The following is a 19,523-nucleotide window of genomic DNA, read 5'->3' on the forward strand; positions in this document are numbered from 1 at the left end:
TCCCCAACAATCTTTGCCTTCTTGTATTCATGCCCTTTTATAATGACTTGATGTGTATGGACTTAGTGATTCACTTGTAATGAACAGAATATGGCAAAGATGAAAGGATGCTACTTCTAAGAACAGGTTACAAAGAGACTTTGTATTTTGAAACACTTTTTGCATATAGGATTCAGTAAGATGCACATGTTACATTCAGTAACATTATTACATTATTTCAAGTTACATTAAATAACAATTTGCCTTCGAGACAAACTTGGGTCTTTTAGAACATTTTGTAGAAAGAACTTCTCTAACTATTGATATGCCTGCTAAACTTCCTTGAGCTGAGGCCAACAGATTTTATGTCTTCTACCAATTTGGTTTAATGTCCCTGCCCAGGTCATTCTAAGCTCTCAGTGCAGACAGTGAGCCCATTTTGATGTTCTCCAATAACCCAGATTTCCGAGAGCTGGAAGTATTAAAAGCCTGACCTTGACTTTTATGGGTACTAAAAGGCAACATTAAGGCTTTCAGGGGGTATTTTTGATATGCATTTTCTCAAGCTATAAAGAAATATGGAATGGGGATTTTTTTTTCAATTAGACTAGGCCCTGAACAAGAGTTTAAAAATTAAACATTTATGAATGATAAATGTACAAAAAAAAGTATAACTTCACAAGAAGTAAAAGGAATATAAAGGAAATGATGAGATATAATTTTTCACCTTTCAAATTGTGGACTATAATGCTTAATGCATATAGGATTTAGTGAGATGCAAAATCTTAGACAACTCATGTAGGATAAATTACTGGAACAACCTTTGAAGTGAAGTAGTTGGTCATATGTGTTAAGATTCTTAACCATATTCATCCCTTTTGATCCAGTGACACCACAGTGTCCTTAGCCCCTCAACTGCAACTGGTACTTTACAGACATTTAGTATATATTAATTTATGGAATTAATTAAATTAGATATAAACCTAACACAGCTTAAGAAAGTAATATTCAGTTATAAAAGTGTACAGGGATGTTTATTGAAACATTTATTTTAACAAGAAAAGTGGAAATAACAGGAATGCCTAAAATAGAGGTTTTATTAAATATATTATAGAATGTTCATTTGATGGAATATTTTTCTGCTCTTAAAATGAGGACGAAACAATTTTTTTTTTTTTTTTTGAGATGGAGTCTTGCTCTGTTGCCCAGGCTGGAGTGCAGTGGCGTGGTCTTGGCTCACTGCAAGCTCCGCCTCCTGGGTTCGCGCCATTCTCCTGCCTCAGCCTCCTGAGTAGCTGGGACCACAGGCACCCGCCACCATGCCCGGCTAATTTTTTGTATTTTTTTAGTAGAGATGGGATTTCACTGTGTTAGCCAGGATGGTCTTGATCTCCTGACCTCATTATCCACCCACCTCAGCCTCCCAAAGTGCTGGGATTACAAGTGTGAGCCACTGAGCCTGGCCAAAAATTTTTCAATAAGATGTGACAACATGAACAAACATCAATATATTAAGCTGGGTATATCATGGTCCCCAATATGTGCAAAGAGAAGGCAAATACATAGCTATACATACAAAACAAAATGTATAAGAAAATCCTCCAAAAATGTAAGTAGCAGTCTCATAAGTGATTTTGTTGTCCTCTTTTTTTTTTTTTTTTTTTTTTTTGAGACGGAGTCTCGCTCTGTCGCCCGGTCTGGAGTGCAGTGGCCGGATCTCAGCTCACTGCAAGCTCTGCCTCCCGGGTTCACGCCATTCTCCTGTCTCAGCCTCCTGAGTAGCTGGGATCACAGGCGCCCGCCACCTCGCCCGGCTAGTTTTTTGTATTATTATTATTATTTTTTTAGTAGAGACGGGATTTCACCGTGTTAGCCAGGATGGTCTCGATCTCCTGACCTCGTGATCCACCCGTCTCGGCCTCCCAAAGTGCTGGGATTACAGGCTTGAGCCACCACGCCTGGCCTTGTTGTCCTCTTTATATTATACTGTGTATAACATTTTTCTGCAATGATCTTGATTTACATTCAATATTACAAAAATAGCAATATATACATTTTAACAATAATTTAGAAAATCTAAGCCTATAAAATTTAGACCATTAAAACTATGAATCATACATTGAGCCAAAAATTTACAGTAAAACACACACACACATACACACACACCCACACACACACGTACTTTTGGTTTTCCTCAAATGTTGGAATCATGATAGTTTTTCTCCTTTTATTGATTTTTAAACCAGATGAATCAATTCGTGTACACATAGGAGGACACCATGTGGAACAGCGGTGAAGAACACATTTTCAAGAACGAGGCTTTGTTAGTTTAAACCTGGGCTCTGACAATTAATCGCTGAGTGATCTTTGACAAATTATTTAACCTCTTGGTGTCTCAGCTTTTCCATCTGTAAAATGGGAATATTAATAGTATCTATCTCATAGATAATTGCATATACTAAATGAGAATAGTATATGCGAAGCACTGAGAACCATGCCTGGCACACGGTGAGTGCAACCTGTGTTTTCCCTTGTCATTGTATGATTTCTAAACAAGCAGAGCTCTGTTTAGTGTCCAAGGTTTGAAATCCAAACCCTCTACCCACCCACCTTGAACCAAGAGGAAAAGTTTGACAGTAAGGCTCTGAATTATTTAGATGTCCATGTGTGCATGATTTATAGAAGAAATGACAATAATGATGAAGTGAAAGGATTTAGATGAACTGAACCTTAAATAGCATAGTCTTTTAAAGCAAGCATTTTGAAATACGCCTTATTATGGGCACTAGGAGTCTCTTGCCTTTAAATTGTCCAAAATAATATCAAGCTCTCAGTTCACAGAGCGGTTCTCTCAACCTAAATGGAGAAGCAGAAAAAGCACAGAAGTCTTGGTGCCTATGAAATAGAAATATCTTTCTTTGAATACTGAGTGGACATTTGAGAGGTCTAGATCATATTCTTCCTCCTCCTCCCGGAAGTCTCCTTTGGCCCGCTCAATTGCAAGACCCAATTGCTGGCTTTTCTGAAGTCCCTCAGCCCTTTTTCTAGTGCTTCTTGACTGTTCCCATTTCAGTCTTGTATTATGATTATTGTGTGTGTGTGTCAATATAGATTTCACATTTTATTCTTCCTGACATCACCTAACTACACCTAGCATAGGAAAACCTGAGTAGTAGTACTTCAAGTTTTTATTAAATTGCATAATAAAAATGTAGGTATTTAGAACTGGGAAAGATTTTTCTAGATGACATTTCAGAGCTGAAGATCTAGAAGTACAGTGAAAACTGTAATTTGCGGTCAAAGGGATGTAGGGTTTTAACCACTCACAGGCTGTGAGACTTTGGGAAGCATTCTAACATTTTTGACATTGTCTTTATTTCTAAGAATGAGGATGAGCTGGGCGCGGTGGCTCATGCCTGTAATCCCAGCACTTTGGGAGGCCGAGACGGGTGGATCACGAGGTCAGGAGATGGCGACCATCCTGGCTAACACGGTGAAACCCCGTCTCTACTAAAAAATACAAAAAAAACTAGCCAGGTGAGGTGGCGGGCACCTGTAGTCCCAGCTACTCGGGAGGCTGAGGCAGGAGAATGGCGTGAACCCGGGAGGGGGAGCTTGCAGTGAGCTGAGATCCGGCCACTGCACTCCAGCCTGGGCTACAGAGCGAGACTCTGTCTCAAAAAAAAAAAAAAAAAAAAAAAAAAATTGCGGATGAAAATATCTGTCTCACATAACTGATAATAGGGTAGAGATAATTGACTCAAGTGGTTGTCACTTGATGACACTAGTGAAAAACCTTATTCAAGGCCACATTGCCTGGTAGCTGCTAAAGCCACTGCACTATACTTTCTTAGTTTGTTGTGGATCAGCTTTGAGGGTTTGCCTAAATACTGTGGCTGTGATACGAGGATTTCTTCTAGGAGGAGAGGAAGTGGCATTTGTTGATCGTTTGCTATATGCCAACAGCTTTACCTGTCGCTTTTGAAGCTACTCTTGTTGGCATAGCCTATGGAAATAGGTGCAAAATTCAAATGAGCTGACAACACCTTCTCATGCTTCAAGTACTCTTGAGTGCTTTCTGAAGCTCTTGCTCACTTTACTCCCTTTCATTCAGAACTCAACCACCAAGATATCTGGAGATAGCAGATCAGATCACTGGACAGAAAACCTCTGGGAAATTAGAGGAACATTCACCTGTTTGGAATAATGGGAACTTCTGGTGCCTTGAAACTCCTTTCATTATGAAGCTCTCAGACTAAAGGGCTAAATGGACTTACAGCCTTCCCGTGAATATTGTGGGAGATACTTCAAGTGGCACTTTAATGTCCCATGTGTGCTACCGTACCACTGCCAACTCCTGGCAAGGACAGTAACTCAGGACCTGCCACTGGCCTATCAATGGTCTTTTAAAATTATGAACAACCGCTATGTCCACATAACAAGACTTTTCAAATGAGGATAATAAGGGTGCACTCCAGACCTAATCTGACTCTTTTGATCTATGTTTTACGAAAAAGTGCAAACCAATAGTGCAAATTTGCTTTCCAGAGGAAAGAAACATTCGTGAGGACCTACTGTGTGCTGACACTGTTGCGCACTCCATTCTTATCCCATTTTTTCTTCACAACAGTCATGTGTCAGCAACATTATGCTCATTTTACAGATGAAAAAATGTTAAAGCAGTTTACTTATTTGCATCATGCCATGCATAAATATCAAGTACTAGAGCTAGGAATCAATTTTTTTTTTTTTTTTTTAACTGCAAGGTCAATATTCTTTTGGCCACACTATACATCTCATTTTAAATTATTTTCAGCCGGGTGCGATGGGTCATGCCTGTAATTCCAGTACTTTGGGAGGCTGAGGTGGTGGATAACCTGAGCCCAGGAGTTCCGGACCAGCCTGAGCAACATAGCAAAACCCTGTCTCTATAAAACAAACAAACAAACAAACAGCTGGGATGATGGCAGTCATCTGTGGTGCCAGCTAGCTGGGAGGCTGAGGTGGGAGGTTCACTTGAGCATGAGAGGTCCAGGCTGCAGTGAGCCATTAATAATGAATAATTATATTACTAACTGAGACAAGGTCTTGCTCTGTCACCCACACTGGAGTGCAGTGGTATGATAACAATAATAATAATAATAATAATATTAAATTATTTCCAGAGTGATGTTAAAAAGGAAATCATTTATGTATTAATTTTATTTAACAAACACCTATTGAATGAGGAGTGTGTCCCAGAGATAGTGGAGATAGAGTTCCAAGACAATTTTTCCTCTCAGGAAGCTCCCTCTGCAGTGCCTTTCCTATTTTAAGGACGGTGTTACTTTGCCTCGAAGGTCAACTGATTCTATTCAAATCGTTTCTCCAGGGGTGACCTTGAACACAATCACATCTGTCACCAGAGCCATCACATGTTGAAACTGTGAGTTTCTAGAAGATGATTTACAAGTTAGTTATTGGTTGGGTATGTGGAATATAGAAATGTTGTCAGTGGTTGGACCTATTAGTTGTGTGGGGTATGGCAATACCTTCAAGAAGTCGGGCTGTCACTGCATATGACATGGCAAAACTCAAATTAATGATGACTGCTCTCCTAACCTACACTCTCTGGACAAAGGAACGGCTGGCAACACAGTTTTCTAAATGTAGAAACTGAATTTGTTAAAATTTATGAAGAAAATGTTTTCAGCTAATAATGTATATCAAAAGTGGTGTGTAAAGTTGTGGCAATGAAGGCTGCTACAGGGAAACTATGCCGAGGGGAAAACCGATGCACACTGTGGGTCAGGCTGCTTCGTCTGTTGGCACTGTGGCTCTTTGCTAGCGTCTTTGGAGTTAGGTAGAGTGGGATTCAAATCTCAACCTTCTCATTCACTTACACTCTCATGCTCAGATATGTTATTTAGCCTGCAAGAGCTGTTGTCTCCTCAACTGTAATAATAGCTCCTCAACTATGGTTGGTTGTAAGGATCGAATAAAATGATATCTGTTAAAGTGGCTCACGTTCTGTAATCCCCGGAGACCAAGGAGGGTGGATGGCCGAACCCCAGGGTTCGAGACCAGTCTGGGTAACATGGTGAAACCTCATCTTAAAAAAAAAATACAAAAAAATTAGCCAAGTGTGGCTAGCATGCATCTGTAGTCCCAGCTACTCAGGAGGCTGAGGTGGGAGGATCACTTGAGCCTGGGAAGTGAAAATTGCAGTGAGCCAAGGTCGTGCCACTGCACTCCAGCCTGGGTGACAGAGTAAGACCCTGTCTCAAAAAAAACAAACCAAAAAAAAGGTAAGTATTAGTTGATGGGAAAAATCAGCATAGGAATAACAAAGATGTTAAATATTTGCCATACTTTCTTGTTTTGTGGTAACATCCATTTTTTTCTTTTTAACATCCTGCATGTCTATTATTAGAATCATTTTGCAATTAACTCACATAGAATGTGAGCTCCCCAGGGACAGGAACTTTATCTAATCGTCTGTATGTCTCCTGCTCCTACAAAAGTGCTTGGTCCACAGTGGGCAGGTAGTCAATATATACGTTGAATGAATAAATGAGTTCAATCAATCACTCAAACTTTCGTATCAACTGTGAAGTTCTGTAAATGTTGTAGGAGACCCAAAGGAGAATAACAGGTTTCTCTCTTTAGTATATTATCCTGAATTAGGGAAGACAAATGTGTAAATAGAAAATGACACTCCAAAATGATAATTTGAATAAGATAAGAACTCTAAGGTGAGACTTTAAAGGAGAAAGAAGGATATGGGAAAGCAGGAGAAAAGCTGCAAGGAGGTAATTGAATTGAACTAAAATAGCTAAGAAGAATATTGACAAGTAGAGAAGATATGGGTAGGGAGGGAGGGTAGGGAATGGAGATGGTATTCCTGGAAGTAAATATTATGAGCAAAAGTATAGAAGCAGGAAAGAACCAGGTATGTTTGGAGAAAAGGAGAAGTACAATTTTACTAATAAATAGAATACTGAAGGGAACTTAAGGACAAGGACTGTGTTTCCAGAACACTTTGTACAGAGCCCAGAACCTCATCCAAGGTTCAGTAAATTAGCTATGAGTCACTGAAATGGAGTACTCTTGAAATGAGCATCCAGAAGCCCAGGGAGAAGATCACTTAGCCACAGAAAAGAAAGGTCTCCGGCATGGGGATTGCTACAGACAAAAGATGAAGCATGGGACTGATTATTATGTTGCTTTCAAACCCACCCACCAGCAGTGTCTGGGAGGATTTCACCACATTGTAGGAAATTAGGACTTTGGAACCCTGGGTATATTGGCTTGAGATCGCCTGTCTCTGCATTTTGACTCTAAATAAAAAATATTGGTGCTTCCATTACAGAGTTCATTTGTTTATAAGGGCATGCAGTTCAAAAGAACATCTGTATAACACAGAGCTGTGTCTAGCAGGTGACATTCAGCCTCTTAATCTTGGTGGTTAGAGCGGAGAACAAAACACAGTCTGTTGTAGTTTGCAAAGAATACTCAATTGAGCTGCAGTGGAGAAACTTTGGATTGTCTTCAAGTGTCTAAGATTTCTATAGGACAAGACCAACCACCAGGTGATTTCCTCCTGCCTGGGTTAGTGGGAACAATAACAACAGCTAACTTTTGCTGAACACAAACACTGTGCCAGACTCTGTGCATTATCTCATTCAACTTTCCCAACACCAATAAGGTGGCTTCCCACTATTGTCTAATTGAGAAAATAAGGTTCTGTGAGATTAGACTGCTTAAGAAGGAAAACACAGCTTAGACTCAACATCAGGTTTATTTGATGAGCTAATTGCATTGCATTGCAATCACAGAGATTTGAAAAAAATTAAATAAGATTGTATTTGTTAAGTACAAAGAACTGAGGGACAATGCAAAACTTCCTTAAATTGGGGCTGATTTAATGGGGTGGAACAGAGAGGTTCAGAATGCATAAGGGGTAGAAGTCAAAAGTCAGCAAATGAAGTAGAGGTAATTTCAAAAGTAACAAGTTCCTGCTTTTACTTGTAAGGCAAAAACAGCTTCCCACCCCCATTGTCAGGTAGGGGTGGGTGGCATATTTCACACTAGGTTTATTGTCTCTCTAGTAAAGGGCAGATATTTTCAATAAAATCCACATAGTGCATTGGCTCCATGGCCCATGCCACAAGGACAAGTCTACCAGGCTTCCCTGTGCCTGTGATGCAGCCATACCTTGACTCTGGGGCATTCACCTTGAGCAGGCCTCTACTGTCATTCTAATTAATCATTCAGCCTGGGGATTCACACTTCCCAGACACAAGCCAAGTGATATAGTTTGGATATTTGTCTCCGCTCAAATCTCATGTTGAATTGTAATCCCCAATACTGGAGATGGGTTCTGGTGGGAGATGTCTGAATCATGGGGTGAATCCCTCATGGCTTGGTACTGTCTTTGTGATGATGAGTTCTTGTGAGATCTGGTCATTTAAAAGTGTGTGGCACACCCCCACCTCCCACCCTCTTTCTCTCTTTCCCTCTCTCTCTCCTGCTCTTGCTTTCACTGTGTGCTGTGCTTGCTACCAACTTCACCTTCCACTATGATTGAAAGCTCCCTGAGGCTTCACCAGAAACTGAGCAGATGACAGCACCATGCTTCCCGTAAAGCCTGTAGAACTGTGAGCCAATTAAACTTCTTTTCCTTACAAATTACCCAGTCTCAAGTATTTCTTTATAGCAATGCAAGAACGGCCTAATACACCAAGTTGCCAGACACGTGCATGACATAAGAAGCTTACGCTTCTCCTGTCACACCCAGTGTGGTGCAGTTCATGGAGTCAGCTCTGCCTACCAGTCCAGATCTACAGCCACCTCTGGAATGCAGGGAAAAGAAGGGAGGTGGTCATGTGGATCTTGAGGCTTCCAGGCAACAGGCAATCAAGAAGGAAACTGAGAAGGTAAAATAGAGTTAGCAGTTGTAAGATTTCCAGTTTGGAATTAGGTCAGCAGAGTGGAGTAGAATAGAGGCAAAACCTTCTACTCTAACAAAGGGAAATGTTTTCGTACTGTTTTATGTTTTGATATTGAAATTTAAACTCTCTTAAACTGTCCTGAGTGCTAGTGGCTTTAGTTCTGTCAACCCCAGGCTCTTATAGTATGGATTTTAGTTTTCTCTTACCGTTTGGCTTGAAGTTTGGAGTGGGGTAGAAGCAGAAATGGCCCCGGACAATTAAAGTGAATTGTGAAGGTGGAAGGGAAGTGGCTCAAAATGCAGACCCTGCTCAGCAATATTTGTGTTTGGGACAAGAGCAAACCAAGCCAAACGGAAACCAGATCTTTGAGTAATCTGCCAGCTGAGAGATGCCTCAGTAGGATAAACAATTGGCTAAGTATTCAGACGCTGAGGTACATCCAGGAATGGCAATCTGTTCATCATTCTCCTGTCTAAATGGCTTCCCTTTGCTCTTAGAAGAGAAATGAATATCTTGAACGCGACACAAGGCCCTGCACAATCTGGACCCTGTCCTCTCCATTACTGGGCTGTAGCCACATTGGCTTTCTCTCAGCTTCTGGGGCATGCCAGCACCATGCTTCATGTTGTACCCATCCTCAAGTTTGCACATGGTTTTCTCTCTTCCTGCATGTTTATTGTTTCCCTCTCCTCACCCCACCAAAAAACAAAACAAAACAAAACAAAATCATCTCTATTCCTCCCTGAAAGAGGATGTTAGCAATGTGAGTGCAGGCACCATGTTGTTCTTGTTCACACTCTGTCCCCACACCTAGAATAGTACCTGGCATGTAGTCAGTGCTCAATCAATATTTGTTGAATGGAGACAGACTGTTTCAAACAGTCACAGTTTCATTGCATAATATTGTTGGACAATTGCATAATCTGTTGGACAAACTGTATAAACACAAAAGCTGGTTACATAGTATGCTTCTACAATACATTGCAAACTAGATGTCAATCAATGACTTGTACCTATAGAATGCCAAGTGCCATGCTTGGTGCTGTCAACTTGACAGTTGAATAGTTCCCTGAGTTCAGATTCTCCAAAGGAAAGCCTTAATGGTGTAGGGGTGGGGGAAGAGAGTAACAAAAGTGCCCTGTGCCTTTCCCACACAAGGGAGAGATAGAGAGGAATTGAAATGACAGTGGTGTGGTTTTAAATTCAGGCAGTGAACCAGCTCACATGGATGGAGTATCTTGGATTCAACATTCATTCAGTAACTAAGTATTGAGAGTTTACTAGATTATCTGTATAAGAGTATCAAAGAAGACTGACAAACCTGGTGGAACTGGGCGTCTGATCTGCAGAACAATCTGGGCTGGTGCTATAATAAGTAATTGATTTCTGGCTTCAGTGGGTCCTCAGTGCTGCTAGCCTCAGTGCAGTGTAGCCTTTTCCTTGTCTTTGCTCAGTGTCCTCTTCAATTTCCTCAGTGACCTTTCCAATTCATCATCATTTTCATTTGACCCTCTACCTTGACTCCATTCTACTCATATTTAACACATGACCTCAAGTCCTACTTCAAGAAATGTGAGGTCATCAGGCCTGAAATGCCTCAATTTTCTCCCTATAAGTGTATATTTAGCCTAATCTCTACCCAACTTTATTTCTTCTGCTCTGTTTTAGAGATTGAATAGTCTTTCTCTCATTCCAGTGGTCTCTAAAATTGTAAGCCTTAATTGGTTAGTGGAGCATGAGATCAACTTAGTGGGTCGTGACTAGCATGCTTTAATGAAATAAAATAGAACAGAAAAGGAAATATCAGGATACAAAATATGTAGCAAGGGCAAATATTATATTTGTAAACCTGTCTTTATGTATATGAAGATGTGTATATCTTTGTGAATATACTGGGTATTTAGTGAGATATTTTCCTTACAGTGGGATACAGCCAAAATTATTAAGAGCACCATTCTACTTAAGTTCATTCTCCCCACCTATCACATTTCAACAGAATTTCCTTTGACTATCTTCTATCTTCTTTACATATTTCGTATATTACTTTCCAGTGATTCTTTTCATTCACCTTATAATGCTGTCTAATTTCTTTCCGTTTAAAACTCTCCTCTCTCAACTTAGATTTTCTTCAACTCCTGTTCTTAGTCAAGAAGTGCAATCTAAGCAATAGCTTTTCTTCCTTCCTCCTGTGACCCCCATGCCATTAAAATTGCTTCTTAAGAGGTTACAAATGCTTTTCACATTGCTAAATGGAATGCACATTATTTTAGGCACATTATTAGTTTGTATTTTTGTGTTTCCTTGTCATTGTTGGCCATCTGCTTGAGATTTTCAACATTCTGGATTTCTTTCCTGGTTCTTCTTCTACCACTCTGATCATTTCTCTGCTGCCCCTTCATGAATTCTTTATCTTTTTCCTGCTCCTTAAGCCTGGGTGTTCCCCAGGGTCTCAGTCTTACCCTCTGATCTTTTCCCTTGATCTGTTTCCCTGGTTTCATCTTTTCTTCATCAGTTGATGACTCCCAAATCTATATCCCCAGCCCTTAACTCTTCCTTGAGTTTTTTTTTTTTTTTTTTTTAAATAATATCAAAATGCCCGCTAGGTTGATTTGGTTGTCCCACAACACATCTCAAACTGAGCTCATCCTTGTCTCCAAATACACAGTACCTATATTTCTTTGACCAGGCTGTTACCTGCATCTAAAATGCCCTTCCATGCCTTTATTCACCTGGCTAACCCTCATGTGTCTTTAAAATTCATCTCAGCTATCACCTCTTTAAGGAATCCTAGATGTGCTTAAAGTTCCACATTATCTGTGAATCTCTTTAAACATTTACCATGTTGTGTCAATGTGATTTGTTTTCCTGTCTTTCTCGTTGGACTGTAAGCATCTTAAGGGCTGAGAAATTTAAACAACTTTTGTGCTCCTAGTGCTGACCATAAGTGTCCAGTATATTATAAGTACTCAATAAATATTTCCTAAAACCGTTGTCATAGTGGAGAACCAGAAACCATCCTGTGAATTCATACTCCACAAACAGGCCATCAGATAATTTTGAATTAGCTTACTCCAGGAGGATCTATAGTCTGATGTGCCCTATTGGTTAGCTTCCCCAGATTTACTGTATAATTGTTCTGCTTAATTGCTTTGTGCTGTGTAGACCTGGATATAGATACAAAGAGGAGACTTGATATCAAAAGTCAGGACTCAATTAGCTGTTAACTAAAACTAATGACTTAGAGAATAGACATGACACATTTTGTCTAAGTTACTGAATATCTCAAAGGAAAATAATCAAGATATGGTCAGATTTGTTTAAAACCTCATTAAAGAAACTCTTTAAAATTGCATCACACCCATTACCGGATTTAATTACACTCCTAAATTATTGCCAAGACTAGTTTATTTTGTTTTCTATGGCAGGTCTGTAATAGAGTTGTAGCATGTCTGTCTAACGTTATAAGTAAAATGCTACTGTGTATTTGCTGTAGCATTAAGCTGAAAGGTCACTCAGAGATTCTTTTTGGTGGTCTCCCCTACTTCCTTCACTATCTTTGTATTTTTGATGCTCAGCTGTCATGCTCTCTTATTCCATTGTTAAAATCTAGGAAATTGAGAAATTGATATTGGGAGCTAGGTTCAGAGACATTTTTTCTATCAGCTTCTTAGAGATCTGGTTTGTTTGGGGTGGGGAGAATGCAGCTTAATCTATGTAACTATTACCATAAACTGCCTAACAAATACTTGAATTAATGAGAGCATGCTCTGCTGATTTTGTTAGTTCTAATAATGCTCATAGTGAACGGTGATTTAATTTTCTCCCTCATGAGTTGATATGTAGGATCAGAGGGCCAGTGATATATTGAAAATGCCATTGTGTCGTGTTTCGAATTTATAATAATTTAGACTTCTCATGTTTCCTCTGCAGCCTCATCAGGATTATACATGAGCTCAAAAATAAAAGAGAAGCCCCGGCCCGGCGCGGTGGCTCAAGCCTGTAATCCCAGCACTTTGGGAGGCCGAGACGGGCGGATCACGAGGTCACAAGATCGAGACTCATCCTGGCTAACACGGTGAAACCCCGTCTCTACTAAAAAATACAAAAAACTAGCCGGGCGAGGTGGCGGGCGCCTGTAGTCCCAGCTACTCCGGAGGCTGAGGCAGGAGAATGGCGTAAACCCGGGAGGCGGAGCTTGCAGTGAGCTGAGATCTGGCCACTGCACTCCAGCCTGGGCAACAGAGCGAGACTCCGTCTCAAAAAAAAAAAAAAAAAAAGAGAAGCCCCTGTAGTTGTAGTTCACTCTTCTTCTTTTTTTTTTTTCTTTTTTTTTTTTGACAGAGTCTTGCTCTGTTGCCCAGACTAAAGTGCAGTGGCACAACCTCAGCTCACTGCAACCTCTGCCTCCTAGGTTCACACCATTCTCCTGCCTCAGCCTCCCAAGTAGCTGGGACTACAGGTGCCCGCCACCAGACCTGGCTAATTTTTTGTATTTTTAGTAGAGATAGGGTTTCACCCTGTTAGCTAGGATGGTCTCAATCTCCTGACCTCATGATCCACCCACCTTGGCCTGCCAAAGTGCTGAGATTACAGACATGAACCACCACACCTGGCCAGTTCACTCTTTAAAAATATAAATAATTCCACATATTAGACTAGCACTGTGTGGGTTACCAAGAGTTTTATACTATATTTAATTGTCAAAACAACCCTCATAATCACTTCTGATTTACAAATGACTAAACTAAGACTCAGAGAGGTTAAAGTGGCTTGTCCAAAGTCACACAATTAGCATCAGAGCCACCATACTGTTTGAAAGGCAGGGATTATTCAACAAAAGGCTTTTAAAATTTCCTTTTAATCTAGTTCAGTGAAATACTAGCTTTAGAGTAATGTATTTTGAACATCTAAATCTATCAACAGCTATTATCCAAGAACAATTCTTTCTTTCTTATTTCTGGTTATAGCAAAACATTTATCGAAGTGGACTTCTTAAATGCTTATCATCACTGATCATCAGAGAAATGCTAATCAAAACCACAATGAGATACCATCTCACACCAGTTAGAAGGTGATCATTAAAAAGTCAGGAAACAACAGGTGCTGGAGAGGATGTGGAGAAATAGGAATACTTTTACACTGTTGGTGGGACCGTAAACTAGTTCAACCATTGTGGAAGACAGTGTGGTGATTCCTCAAGGATCTAGAAATAGAAATACCATTTGACCCAACCATCCCATTACTGGCTATATACCCAAAGGATTATAAATCATGCTGCTATAAAGACACATGCACACGTATGTTTATGCAGCACTATTCACAATAACAAAGACTTGGAATCAACCCAAATGTCCATCAGTGGTAGACTGGATTAAGAAAATGTGACACATATACACCATGGAATAGTATGCAGCCATAAAAAAGGATGAGTGCATGTCCTTTGTAGGGACATGGATGAAGCTGGAAACCATCATTCTTAGCAAACTATCGCAAGGACAGAAAACCAAACACCGCATATTCTCACTCATAGGTGGGAAATGAACAACGAGAACACGTGGACATAGGGTGGGGAACATCACACACTGGGGCTTGTCGTGGGTGGGGGAAGGGGGGAGGGGTAGCATTAGGAGATGTACCTAATGTAAATGACGCGTTAATGTGTGCAGCACACCAACATGACATATGTAACAAACCTGCATGTTGTGCACATGTACCCTAGAACATAAAGTATAATTAAAAAAAAAAAAAGAAAAAGCAAAGAAGTGGACTTCTTCTAATGCTTATTTCCTGATTTTCTTCGTAGTTAGTGATGACGTAGAAATGTTCTCAATTTTACCTGTTGGGGACATTGAAATGAATTTAGTTATGTTCACTTCATCCAAATCTATTAATTTAATGATTTAAAAAAAATCTCCATCCATTTGGTCCTCACTGGGCCCATTATGGAATCAGACTGTTAAAGCTAGAAGATGCAACAGACCATTGATATGGTTAGGATTTCTGTCCCCACCCAAATCTCATCTTGAATTGTAATCCCTATAATTTTCATGTGTCAAGGGAGAGACCAGGTGGAGATAATTGAATGATGGTGGCAGTTTCCTGCATGCCATTCTAGTGATAGTGAGTGAGTTCTCATGAGCTCTGATGGTTTTATAAAGGGCTCTTCCTCCTTTGCTTGGCACTTCTCCTTCCTGCTGCCGTGTGGAGAAGGTGCCTTCCTTCTTCTTCTGCCGTGATTGTAAGTTTCCTGAGGCCTCCCCAGCCACGCTGAACTGTGAGTCAATGAAACCTCTTTCCTTTTTAAATTACCCAGTGTCGGGCAATTCTTTATAGCGGTATGAAAATGGACTAATACAACCATACAATCGCAGGTATGGCAGGTCATATTGCTTATCTCTCCTTCTCACTCTAGTTCATTTCTATAGCATTGCGTTAGCAAGGATTGTGAGGCTGTGTTGAGCTCAGTGGGAGCAAAAGCTGTAATTGATTAACAATGCCAGCCATTGCTAATCACAGAGCTCATTATTGTTCTGTGGTCATCTTTGATTCTTCTTCCTTTTGGTATTTATCTTCAATCTGTCTCAAAGTCCAATCAGTGAAATTTCTGAACTATATCGTGACTCCGATTAATTTTCACAATTTCTGTATCTGTTAGGATATGCTAAGGTTATTCTACGGGAACAAATCTCCACATTTCTGCAGTTTAAATGACAAATGTTTCCTTATCACTCATGTCCATTGCATATCAAAAGGAAGCTCTGCTCCACTTCTTTCTCACTCCAGGCTCCTCACTGGAAAGGCTCCATGATCTGGAATGTCCCCAGTGACAGTTGCAGGAGTAAGTAAGCATAGGAAAATCTCACCTAGCAATCAGGTCCTTTAGCCTGGAAGTGATATACATCATTTCTGCCCCCAAACCATTGGCCAGAACCAGCTACATGGCACCACTTAACTGTAAAGGGATTAAAAAAGAATTCTTTGATGTGCCTGGAAGGTGAGGAAAACAGACCTAGGCGAACGTTACATTTCCAATTCACTACCATCTCTCACCTGGATTCCTAAAACATCCTCACTACTTTTTCTGCTTCTACTCTGGCCTCCCTGAAGTACAGTTTCCATACGGCAACTAGAAAATTTATTGAAAATATAAATCAAAACATCTCTCTCCAGCTAGTCACTTGATCATAAGAATTCTCCTTTGTGGGGGGAAACTTCTGTTGTGTCCACAGTACCTTCTGTGTTGCCATGTATTCCTATGATGCCCATTTTCTTAAATCTTTCTTTTTCAATGAGGAATGGGTCAGAGCATCTACGCACAGAACCAGATGGAAGTAGAAAAGAGGGAATCCTTATAAAGGGTGGCCTTGTACACTGTTCTCTTGTGGAGAGCACATGAGGGGTTGGTGTTAGAGAAGCGAAGGTGTGTTAGCTATGGTGTGGAGTCCTTCATACGAGTGAAGATTGTGGCTACGCCTTCATTACCCAGTCCACATGCCCTGTGCTAGCTCTGCTAGTTCAGCTTGGTATGAGAATATAAGGGAAGTAAGGAGTGGCTTGTTTTCCCTCCATACAGGGCAAGGACAAAATAAGTGATGAAGAAACAAGCACATACTGCTTTCTTCTTTCTTATCTCATCTCCTGTCTCTAGTAACTAAAAAAATCATCCGAATCTTCCAATGCTGTATGATGGAAAGCAATCCTCAAAAATCTTTTCCAGTATCTTGCTTGATACTTGAGGCAGTATCTTACTTCATCCATATTATTTCTCATATTATTCGGACTCAAATGAGTCTTATGGGCACAGCTACCTATACCAAGAGGGAAATATTAACAGCATAGAGAGGAAAATAAGCTATGCCCTAAAATCTGACCTCTCCGTGATGTTTTCTGTCCTTCAGTACTATTATTATCTATTCTCTGATCCCAGACTTTGGACTCTGTTTACTTCAACTTACAGTACTTGCTTCACCCTTCCTGCACTGGCTGATTTGTTTGGACCTGACTTCTGACTATTTTAGATTTATGTTGTCTATCCAACCTTTTTAGTCTTGAATACTTCTCCAGAGTCACTACTCAGACTTTTTCTTCTATATAATTTCATTTCATTTAATCCATTCTATTTTCCTTGAGCACGCATCTGTCCTCAACACGCTTTCAATAATAATACCAATATATTTTATACATGCCTTGACACATATAAACATGACATACGTTTCTGGAGAGAACACTATGTTCCATTATATCACCATACCCCAGACAGAAATATTCTGACAAATATAATTTACTTAATTTCAAAAAGCTATTACAGAGGTTCTGAGGTTCTTCACCACAGAACTTTAATTTCATAAATGAGAATTCACATAAATACAGAGCTGGAGGAAACCCTAGGGATTGTCCAGTTTTATTCTCTCAGTGTACAATTTTGAGGAAACTGAAGCCAAGAAATAATAAGCCAAATGTCCAATATTACAAAGTTAACTTGTATTGTGCTGGAAGCCAGGCCCCTAGGCCCAGGGCACTGGCGTGTCCACTTCGTGATGTTGTCTTTGGGTTTCACATTATCATCACTACTCAAGATGTTGATATCCAAGTGCTCATTTTTTACAGTGAAAATATATGTTTGGAAATCTTTGGTTTGGGAGATTTAGCTTTAGATCATGGAGTTGTTCAAAATAAGAAAAAAAGTATATTCCTCTCTAGAATGTAGTTATAAATTTTATCTTTTATATATTGGAGATCACATTGCAATTTTCCTTTTTTATATTAGAGACCTATCTGAAATCTCCTTTTTTTGTATTTTATTTTGTGATGCAAAGTCTATTGTTGCCAAGTGCAAATGAAATCTAGATAGGGCCTGACAATCTGGAGGATTGCTTTGATACAAACAAATAATACTAGTGATAGAAAAAATATAGAAATTCATAATCTAACATATGTTTCTTTCTATTAATTCTGTTGGAAGAACCAAAGGCATCTATGAGCCACAGTCTCACTATAATTTCCCATTCTATAAGCATTATGTTTGTGTTTTATCATTCTAACCCACATTTGGTCTCTGATACATCTACCTACTATTTATTCTTGCTTACTCAGGCTAGGCAAGAAATTTTAAAAGTATTTATGTGTTCAGAATCTCCTTTATGAAAACACAATATATTTCCAAAAGACACAGGCCATGGAAGCAAAGCACTCCAAGTATCCCAAGTAGAAATGTAGTATCCCAATTGTCCATTTCTCTGATATTAAATTCTTTTGGATTTTGATTCAATATATTATTTATTCGGAATTCCATTTTAATCTTGTCTATGAGGCTACAAAGACTACCCTGGAAAGCTGATCCCTCTTCACATATACATGATTCTACTATATTCTTGACTAGTAGAATCAGACAAAGCTAGTAAGAGACAGGAGTCAAAACAGGTTTCCATCAGTGGCTCATTGCTCTCAGTGAGAGTGAAAGCTGTGGATTTGAACAAGATAACAATTCCAAAGTCTGAAGCATGGGGAAGGAATTTGAAATGCTTGTGTCTGATGAAGATGTGCTATGTGGCCTTGGGGAATATCACTCAACGTCTGGATGTCTTCATCAATCAACAGAAAAGGTCAACAGATATCTGCTTCTCCACAGTGCTGAGAATTTACTTAAAGGTCTGATGGCAGTGAAAAGTACTGAAACACTCCCTAATACATGAACTCCTAAGTCAGACTTTCATCAGAATGTGAAGGGAGAGAGCCAGTTTAGGAAAGGTAAGACTACTTGATTACCTTGAATTTTAGGGACAGGGCAGTTGTGATGAATTGCATACTCTGGTTAACTGAGGATCAGCCGTAAAACCTCTTTTACTTCTCTTGTTGTCATTCAAAATGTTTCTGAGATATATAAATGGACTTTTGCACTAATGAAGAATAATGTGAGGAATTGAGATTCTGGAGTTATGAAGACTGACGTTTAGATCCCACCTTGATCATGTAGAATGTGTTGAGCAATTGATTTAGCCTCTGTGAGCTTGAGTAAATCAGGGGTGATAACTGTCATGAAAATTGGTTATGAAGGTTAGAGTAAATTAAATTTCCAACTGTATATAAAGTCTTAAAAATGGTGCATGGCACATAATAGATAATAGATAACTCCAAATGTCTTAGATTGGGTTCTTAAGACACAGAGCCTAAGACAGGGATTTTTTATGCCAGCGATATATTGAGAGAGTGCTCTCAGGAAAACTCATCAGGGAGGGAATCAGAGAAGCAGAATGAGGAGGGACCAAATAAAGGTGTGCACTCCCTTTGATCCCTTGAGGAACTCTAGATGGTGAATGGCATTGCAAAACTTTCCCACACTGAGAGGTACTGTGGGCAAGTGATGTGGAGGCAACATTTTGGAGTCCTTTATCAACCAGTCATTGGCTACTGGCCACCTCTGGAGATAATGTGCAACCTCCCATGTCTTTCCGAGAAAGATGTTTCCAGCCACTGAGGGCAATTCTTAGGAGTAGTGGGTAGCTCTGGGCTGTTAGCAGACAACACTTATAGCAGCTGGGGGATGAGGGCATTGGTCTGGTTAAGGATATGGGCAGGGCAGTGTCTTCTATACTAAAGATAGTTGCATGCTTA

This window comes from Chlorocebus sabaeus, chromosome 1, assembly GCF_047675955.1.
Source record: "Chlorocebus sabaeus isolate Y175 chromosome 1, mChlSab1.0.hap1, whole genome shotgun sequence".
Classification (NCBI taxonomy): Eukaryota; Metazoa; Chordata; class Mammalia; order Primates; family Cercopithecidae; genus Chlorocebus; species Chlorocebus sabaeus.